The 9,679-nt window shown below is 40.7% G+C and overlaps 1 non-coding gene across 1 annotated transcript; it reads right to left on the bottom strand.

Moving 5' to 3' along the window:
* Nucleotides 1–5,549: 5,549 nt before the first annotated feature.
* LOC132674045 (U6 spliceosomal RNA) lies at nucleotides 5,550–5,653 on the bottom strand. Its single transcript, XR_009608367.1, has one exon. It is a non-coding gene; the product is annotated as a U6 spliceosomal RNA (small nuclear RNA).
* Between the last annotated feature and the right edge of the window lie 4,026 nt (nucleotides 5,654–9,679).

The following is a 9,679-nucleotide window of genomic DNA, read 5'->3' as shown; positions in this document are numbered from 1 at the left end:
TGGCTTGAGTTTGATTTCTATCCTGCCAGTCAGCCTGCATCATGATCACTTTTCAAAGAAAAAAAAAAAAAGGAATTATGATAGAAAAATGTCAGAGAGCATTAAACATAGTAAGATACCTTGTTTCAAAAAAACCCGCGCCTTTGATTAAATGTATGGTGTATGTGTGCATGCACTTGTGTACTGGATTAGGATATAAAATGCATTTCTTTTCTTTTACTTTTTTAACATTTATTTATTTTTGAGAGACAGAACACAAGCAGGGGAAGGGCAGAGAGAGAGGGAGACACAGAATCCGAAGCAGGCTCCAGGCTCTGAGCTGTCAGCACAGAGCCCAAAGCAGGGCTTGAGCTCACAAACCGCGAGCATGACCTGAGCCGAAGTCAGATGCTCAACCAACTGAGCCACCCAGGTGCCCCTAAAATGCATTATTATTTCTTCTTCTTCTTCTTCTTCTTCTTCTTCTTCTTCTTCTTCTTCTTCTTCTTCATGTTTATTTATTTTTGAGACAGAGAAACAGAGCATGAGTGGGGGAGGGGAAGAGAGAGAGGGAGACACAATCCGAAGCAGGCTCCAAGCTCTGAGCTGTCAGCACAGAGCCCGACGTGGGGCTTGAACTCACGAGCTTCGAGATCATGACCTGAGCCGAAGTTGGATGCTTAACTGAGCCACTCAGGCGCCCCGAGTTTCTACTTTTTTTAAATTTTTTTTTAACGTTTATTTTTGAGACAGAGAGAGACACAGAATCTGAAACGGGCTCCAGGCTCTGAGCTGTCAGCACAGAGCCCGACGCGGGGCTTGAACTCACGGACCGCGAGATCATGACCTGAGCTGAAGTCGGACACTCAACCGACTGAGCCACCCAGGTGCCCCCTTTTTACTTCTTAATGTATTATTTGACAAGCATAGTAATCACATTTTGAATCAATTAGCATAATGTACTAAGTGTTTAGATCACAGGAAAAAGAACAGAGCAGATGATACAAATTTAAGGTTAACTGTTGGGGAGGACTGAAGAATTAAAGATGGCCTCCGAGAGAGGTTTTATAGTTGTTTCAGGTCCCTATTTTTATTTTCCTTAAAAAATTTTTATTATGAAAATTTTGAAGCACATAGAAAAGAAGAGTATAATGAACACTCATGAAACTAACACTTAAGATTTCACAGGTAACGTTTGGACACCATGCTTCATCTCTTTTTGTTGTTGTTGAAATACTTTAAGCAAGTTACAGGTATAATTTCTTTAAATAGTCTAGCAAGCATCTCCAAAAAATAAAGATCTTTACTATACAACCATAATAAAATTGTTCCACTTAACACATTTAACAAGAATTAAAGGGATGCCTGGGTGGCTCAGTCGGCTAAGTGGCCGACTTCGGCTCAGGTCATGATCTTGCAGTCCGTGAGTTCAAGCCCCGCATCGGGCTCTGTGCTGACAGCTCAGAGCCTGGACCCTACTTTGGATTCTGTGTCTCCCTCTGTCTCTAGCCCTCCCCCATTTGCGCTCTGTCTCTCTCTGTCTTTCAAAAATGGATAAATGTTAAGAAAAAAAATTTTTTTAAAAGAATTAAAAAACTACACTGCACGGGGTGCCTGGATCGCTCTGTCAGTTAAGCCTCTGACTTTGATTTTGGCTCGGGTCATGATCTCACGGTTCCTGAGTCCAAGCCCCACATCAGGCTCTGTGCTGATAGTGTGGAACCTGCTCAGGATTCTCTCCCTCCCTCTCTCTCTCTGCCCCATCCCTGTTGTGCTCTCTCTCTCAAAAATAAGTATTTAAAAAATTAAAAAAAATATACTGCTTGGTCCATATTCAGAATACTGTAATATTCCTGATATGGCTTCTAGAGTTGTTTGATTTTTTTATTATTATTTTTAAAGTTTATTTATTTAAGTAATCTCTATACCCAACGTGGGGCTCAAACTCATGACCCCAAGATCAGCAGTTGCAGGACTATGACTTGTTGAAGAGGTCAGGACAGTTATCTTACAGAATTTCTCAACTTCTAGGTTCATCTGATTGTTTCCTCTTGATAATATATATCTTGGTCCTTTCCCCCTGTAAATTGGAAGTTAGATTGAAATCTTGATTGGGCTTGATTTTAAAAATTTTGACAAGAATTGTTTCATAGGTCATGCTGTTTGCTACATATTACGTACCACATTGGTGTGTGGTTGTTGCCCCTTTTTACTGACAACGATTCTTGTGCAAAGGGTGGTAATAGTGTCCATTGGACAATTATGTGTAGGATGGGATCATAGTTTGACACCATGCAAATACAAAGTTTTCCATCAGACTTTTTAAACTAATAGTTTTGGTATCTGCTGATAATTGTGTGAATTAACCATTTCATAAAAGCTGACAAAACGTAAACTTCATTTGCTCTAAATTAATTAGGTGGCATCGTTCTCCAAAGAGCTTTCCCTCATCACGTGGGAACGTGGGAACGTTCATTACCCAGAGATACATTTCTTACTGGGAAGGCAGGGTAAATGCTTAATTCTTTCCCTTTAATTAACAATTTTCTAATAATGGATTAATGGCAATCATCTCAACTTCGGGTGGTGGGGGCCCCTTTCAGTTTGCTCCTGGGTCCCTCTGACGTAACCCCGTCTTTGAAGGCTTCTTTGCTTTTTTTCAATATAAGTATTCCCAAGCGTGCCTTGTAGGTTCCCAGCTCCAAACCTGGAACCAGCCATTTCTCCAAGAGTCCCTGGTTTCTTTTTGTAAGCAATGGTATCTAGGTGTGGCTTGCTCTTTGACCTCTCATTCTTTTGGTGCGCTCATTCCATCTCTCCAAACAAGAAGAGCAGTTATAACTTTCGTTTATTTAGTGTTGCTTACACACAAGGAATTCTACGTGCGTTAGTGTAACTAGTTTATGGAGAAGTTTCACACGCGAATTACGTGAAATGATTTTATTTCTTGCGTCATCCCCACCTTCCGCTGTGCCCTGATAAGCCTTCCCTCTCGTGCCTAAATGATGTTTGAGGCACCTATCATTATATTTCCATCACTTTTGGTCAGTGAAACAACCCAGTCTGGTTTAACTCTTTTATTTTTCATATCTAATTCAAAGCAACCTTCCTCTTCATAGAGTAGGCTACTGGGACCTTGTGTGCAGCATGGTCTGCTAATTGACTTTCTCCTCCTTGTCCCACTTTTGGTTCTAGCTCTTTGGGTATTGGAGATGGAAAATAGAGGGTAAAAAGATGCAAACATCTTTTTTGAGGTAATTTCTTTCTTTATTGAGTTATAATTCACAGGTCATTAACTCTCCATTTTAAAGTGTGCAATTCAGTAGTTTTTGGTATATTCACAAGGTTGCAACCATCACCCCTTATTTCAGAACATTTTCATCATGCCCCAAAGGAATGCCTCCAGTCCCCCAACCCTCCCTCTACCCTAGCCCTAGGCAACCAGTAATCTACCATTTTCTGGACATTACATAGAAAGGAAATCATACAACATGTGGCCTTTTATTTCTCCCTATTTTCAGTTAGCATAATGTTTTCACAGTTTTCTATTCATGGCTCAATAATATTCCATTGTAATGATACATCACATCTTACTTGTCTATTCATTAGCTGGGGTGTTTCCGCTCCTTAGCTACTATGCATACCGCTGCTACAAACCTTAGTGTACAATATTTTGTGTAGATAAACGCTTAACATTCTCTTGTGTATATACATAGGGCTAGAACTGCTGGATCATATGCCGACTCTCTGTTTAACTTTTTGAGAAACTGCCATGCTGAGCGCTATTCAAAGCAATTGCATCATTTTACATGCCCAGGGGTTCCAATTCTCCACATCCTCACCAGTTCTTGGTATTGTCTGTTGCTTTGTTTTGTTTTGAAATTACAGCCATTCTAGTGAGTGTAGTATCTCAATATGGTTTTCATTTGCATTTCCCTAACGACTATTATCTTTTCCTGGGCTCATTGGCCATTTGCACATTTCTTTGGAGAAATGTCTATTCAGATCATTTGCCCATTTTTAAATTAGGTTACTTGTCTTTTTATTATTGAATTATAAGAGTTCCTTACATATTCTGGATACTAGACATTTATCAGACATATGATTTGCGAATATTTGTTTACCATTCTCTGGGTTACCTTTTTTTTTTCCTTTCTAGTGTCCTATGAAGCACAAAAGTTTAACATTTTAATGTAATTCAATTTATCTGTTTTTCCTTTTCTTGCCTGTTTTTGGTGTCATATCCAATAAACCATTGCTTAATCTGAGGAAAACCAAATTAAGATTTATTCTTGGGGCACCTGGGTGGCTCAGTCGGTTAAGCATCTGACTCTTGACTTGTCTCAGGTCATGATCTCACGGTTCATGAGTTCGACCCCTCATAGGGCTCTCTGCTATCAACATAGAGTCTGCTTCGGAACCTCTGTGCACCGCCCCCCCCCCGCCCCCCCCATGCTCTCTCTCTCTCTCTCTCTCTCGAACACAAATACACATTAAAAAAAAAAGATTTATTCTTGTGCTTTCCTTGGAGAGTTTTTGTTTTTGTTTAGAGAGAGAGAGAGAGAGAGAGCACAAGTGGGGGAGAGGGACAGAGGGAGGGAGAGAGAGAATCTCAAGGATCAATGCTCAGCATGGAGCCCAACGCAGGGCTCGATCTCACAACCCCAGGATCACAACCTGAGCTGAAATCAAGAGTTGGATGCTCAACCAACTGATCCCCCCAGGTGCTCCTCCTTGTAGGTTTTTATAGTTTAGATCTTACATGTAGGTTTTCAACCTACTTAGAGTCCTTTTTTTTTTTTTTTAAGTTTATTTATTTTTGAGATAGAGGGAGAGAATCCCAAGCAGGCTCCATGCTGTCAGCGTAGAACCCGATGTGGGGCTTGATCCCACAACAGCGAGATCATGACTTGAGCTGAAATCAAGAGTCACTTAACTGACTCAGCTACCCAGGGGCCCCAGGTTTTCCTTAATTTCTTTCAACAACGTTCAGTATTCGGAGTTCCCTCTGTCAGTGTGGAGCCTGCTTGGGATTCTTTCTCCCTCTCTCTCTCTGCCCCTCCCATGTTCTTTCTCTCTCTCAAAATAAGTAAAAGAAACTTAAAAATACCAAAACAATGTTCAGTATACAAATCTTCTACTTCTTTTGTTAAATCAGTTCTTAAGTATTTTATTATTTAATGTTTATCTTTAGTTTTGAGACAGAGAGAGACAGAGCATGAGTGGGGGAGGGCAGAGAGAGAGGGAGACACAGAATCCGAAGCAGGGTCCAGGCTCTGAGCTGTCAGCACAGAGCCCGACGCGGGGCTCGAACTCGTCAACTGCGAGATCATGACCTGAGCCAAAGCCGGATGCTCAACAGACTGAGCCAGCCAGGCTCCCCTTAAGTATTTTATTCTTGATGCTATTATAAATGGAATTGTTCTCTACTTAATTTTCACAACAAATGTCTTTTTACTTCACTAGGAGCAACTGGAATTCTCTGTCGGTTGCTGTTGCTGTACTTAGTAACGCTGACTGACCACAAGGCCTTCTGTGGGCAGTTATCCAAAGTGCGGATCTGTCATGGGACGCACGTGTGAGCTCTGTGACATGTGTGTGTCATACTTGTGCAGGGGCCGTGCTAATCTCTGTATTGTTCTGGTTTTGCTATGTGTGCCGTTGAAGTGCGCACTGTGTGAGTTCTCTGAAGGGCCCCACAGGTCTCCACAGAGCATGGTCTCTTGGTACAGGATATCAATCTCCAGTTCAGGGTTCCAACTTTGCCACTCACTACCCAGTGGCAGGCCCCACTACCCCACTGCCTCTTTCTGGGTTTTCCTTCTTGCAGTATGCATCCTCTTTGGTGGGGGGGGGAGGGTTCCAGAGAGATGGCTCAAATACTGGTAGCTGCCACTGTGTTTACTTGACGGTGGGGGTTTATTTTCCAGACGATGTAACTTAGCAACAAGGTATAGTAATTAAGATGTGCATTAAGGCACAGGGATGAAAGAATAACCTAACAGAACAAAAAGAGAATCCAGAATGTGTATCAAACGTAGCGTTACCCACCTTTGGGAAAAGGATAGCATTGTCGATAAAAGGTTTCAAAACAATCGGTTGTCAATTTGGGAAAAAATAAAATTAGTTTCCTACCTCACACCAGATATAAAAGTAAATTCTATGTGAGCGGTTGCCTGGCCGGCTCAGTTGATAGAGCATGTGAAGCTTGATCTCAGGGTTATGAGTTCAAACCCTACATTGGGTGTGGAGTTTACTTAAAAATAAAAACATATCCAAAAAACACAAAGTAAATTCTACGTGTGTAAAAGGCTTGAAGGTTGTAAAACCAACCAACCAAACAAAAAACCCCACCCACACTTAAAAAAAACTAGAGGGAACCAAAGGAGAATATCTTTAAGACCTTAGAATGGGGACAGATTTGTTTTTAGAAGAACAAACAATAGGGGCACCTGGATGGCTCAGTCAGTTGAATGTCCGACTCTTGATTTCTGCTTAGGTCAGGATCCCAGAGTCGTGGGATTGAGCCCTGCGTCAGGCTCCACACTGAGGGGGAGATTCTCTCTCTTTCTCTCTCTGCCTCTCTTCCCGGCTTGTGCTCGCGCTCTCTCTCTAAAAACAAAACAAAACAAAACAAAACAAAACAAAACAAAACAAAACAAACAACAAAACAGTAAGTGTATACCAAAAAGAAAGGATTGATAAACCTGCTCATAAAAAGATACCATGATAAAAAAGTAAAAAATCAAATTCCAGATGGAGAGAAGAAATTGGCCGCATATAACCATGAAAGATTTATATCCTGACTATGGAAGAATTTCTAAAAATCAACAACAAAAAAACAAAGCTCGCCTGAAAAGTGGTTCAGGCAGAAAAGGAGACCCAAATCACCAGTGAACACGTGGAAAGATGCTCGGCCCCATGAGGGATCAGGGAAACAATTTAACACCATTAAGGAAATACCATTTGAGACTCTTAAAAATTCATAAAACATTAAAAACTCTGAAAATACATAGTGCGAGTATTGGACACGCTCATATTCTGCTGGTTATTTTTGAGACATGTATGTCAGGTTGAAGACATGCATATGGTAAGACCTCATAAATGTCACTAGAGAAACTTTTGCATATAAGCATCAATAGAGGGGTTTATAAAAATGTTTATATAGCAAGGTTAAAAAAAAACAAAACCCATGAAGCGCCTGGGTGGCTCAGTAGGTAAAGCGTCCGAGTTCGGCTCGGGTCATGATCTCGAGGTCCACGAGTTCAAGCCCCACGACGGGCTCTGTGCTGACAGCTCAGAGCCTGGAGCCCGTTTCAGATTCTGTGTCTCCCTCTCTCTCTGACCCTCCCCTGTTCATGCTCTGTCTCTCTCTGTCTCAAAAATAAATGTTAAAAAAAAAATTAAAAAAAAAAAACCCAGCAAATAAAACAAAACTAAAATCCTGCAAACGCACTAGATGTCCATTAATAGGAGATTAGAGAAATGTCAAAACATTCATATAGTAGAATACCATAGAGTAGTTAAAATAACCTAATACTCCAGCTATCCTATTTATCCATAAGATATATCTCAAAAACACAGTGTTGAGAAGGGGGGGGGGGGTGAGTTGCAGAAAGATATATACAATATGATAGCATTTATATAAAACTTAAAATATGAAAATAATACTTATGGATGTTAGGATTAGCATCACTTATGGATATGTTCATATGTAGGAAAAACACAAGAACAGGTATGAACATGTAAGTGCCAAATTCAGGAGGGAGAGGTAGAAATGGGGTCAGGAGGGGCAACACGAGAAATTCATCACAGTTTCTATTCTTTTTTGTATGTCTGATACTTCATTAAATGCAAACAATTACAAAATAACTCCCAGTGTTGTGAGATAGCCCTGAATTCAAGTTTCTGTAAACTGCTTTCTTCGGTTCTAATTTCAGTGTACTGCTTCTAAAAAAGGTTGTCAGCTCTCAGGCTAGAGACACAATCAGTTTTGAACTTTAACCTCATGACTAAGACTCTCCTTCGTCTTGGGGAAGCCAATGACTTGCTTCCAGTTAGCAAGTCTGTACAGGAATTTCTTCCCACTTTATAAATCAGTGTTTTCTTTTCAAAATATTTCAGCCTGTTTGCCCAATTTTCAGAGAAAGGGGTATTCAGTAGCTGGCTATAGGCTACGTTCTGGAAGAGGGTCCAAATGTTCTTGTCTGCCAGCTGTAAGCCTACTGAAATGGGGTCGGGATCACCCAGATCTAGTTCTGAATCTGCCACTAACCAGGACTGCAAGACTGTAAGTGAGTCTTCGGTTTTCTGTGGCCTCCGGTTTTCTCAGTCAAATAAGGGTGGTTGATGAAATGATCTGTAAGGTACCTTCTCAATCCAACCTTCTGTGATTCTCGGGCAGATTCTGAGGCTTTGTCAAAAAATTCCTTGGCTCTAAAATTTTTCTCTTCTATCATTTCCACCAAGCTGGTTGGATAAATACTGATGAACTCAAATCTCTGGACAGCTTTTAGGGATGCTAGATTTTTCATTTGCCCAAGTTGAAAGTTCAGGGTTAGATTACCCCACTTGCCATTAGGCAAATGTCCTGGCTTCTCATCTAGGTACAGATGAGCCTTACCTTTGTAATTTATACCAGCAGTTGTCTGGTAAATCCCTTAGAAGTGGTTGGTAATCTCTTTGTAGTAAAATTTTCCTTCTTTCCCCCTGCTTGGCACCAAGAGGAATCTAATTTATTCTCTGAGGTATGGTGCAAATACTTTTTGTTTAAATTGAGATACTGTGTTATTGATGAACAAAGAGTCCTGATTGATAAGGTATGATCTTGCCTTCTTAATTTATGTAAGTGTAAAATGTTAAGTTCTGTGAGATTTAAGAACTGTCGGCTTCTAGTCAAACCTGTTAGTTTCAAGAGTTGGCAACTACCTGTGGCAATCAGGAATTACAGGTTGAAAGCAACTACCGTCAGTTTAATTCACGTGGTGTTTGAATTCAAAAGAAGACTGGTAAGTGCAATTTAAATATTACACAGTTAATAGCAGGGAGGGTGCCTAACCCCAGATGACTCAGAATGCCAGTGCAGTGTGGTAGATGACCAGAGAAGTGCAGTCAAGTGCATGAGACAGAGGAGTTCGTAGAAGAGTTCTATACCTAAATCACACACGCGCGAAGGCAGATTTTGGGAACTGAGAAAATCAAAATACATTTGAGGATATTGGTTTAGTGACTGTGAACAACTCGTATTGTGTATGCTATGATTTACTTAGAAATTAGATGAAGCAATAAGGAAAACTAGAACACATGGCATGAATAGAAGGAGATTATCTGAAAAGGAGAAAAAGGACTTGAATCACTGCAAACATCTGAAGGCAAGATGAAATTATCCAGGAACAGGAAAACTCTAAATAAATAACACCAGCTAGGAAATATGGCAAACACAAATCTTATAATTTAAAAACTTGCTGATTTCTTAATGCGTCACTTAAATTTTATTTATTTTTTATCTTAGAGAGAGAGAGAGAGAGAGAGAGAGAGAGAACATGAGCAGGGGAGAGGGCAGAGGGAGAGAGAGACAGAATCTCAAGCAGGCTCCACACTCAGCACACTCAGCTCCACACTGACATGGGGCTCAATCCCACGACCCTGGGATCATGACCCGAGCCAAAATCAGGAGTCGGTCGCCCAACCAACTGAGCCA

The sequence above is a fragment of the Panthera onca genome, chromosome C1 (assembly GCF_046562875.1).
Source record: "Panthera onca isolate mPanOnc1 chromosome C1, mPanOnc1 haplotype 2, whole genome shotgun sequence".
Taxonomy (NCBI): Eukaryota; Metazoa; Chordata; class Mammalia; order Carnivora; family Felidae; genus Panthera; species Panthera onca.
Note: the sequence above shows the minus strand (reverse complement) of the source record. Positions and strands in the feature narration are given on the sequence as shown.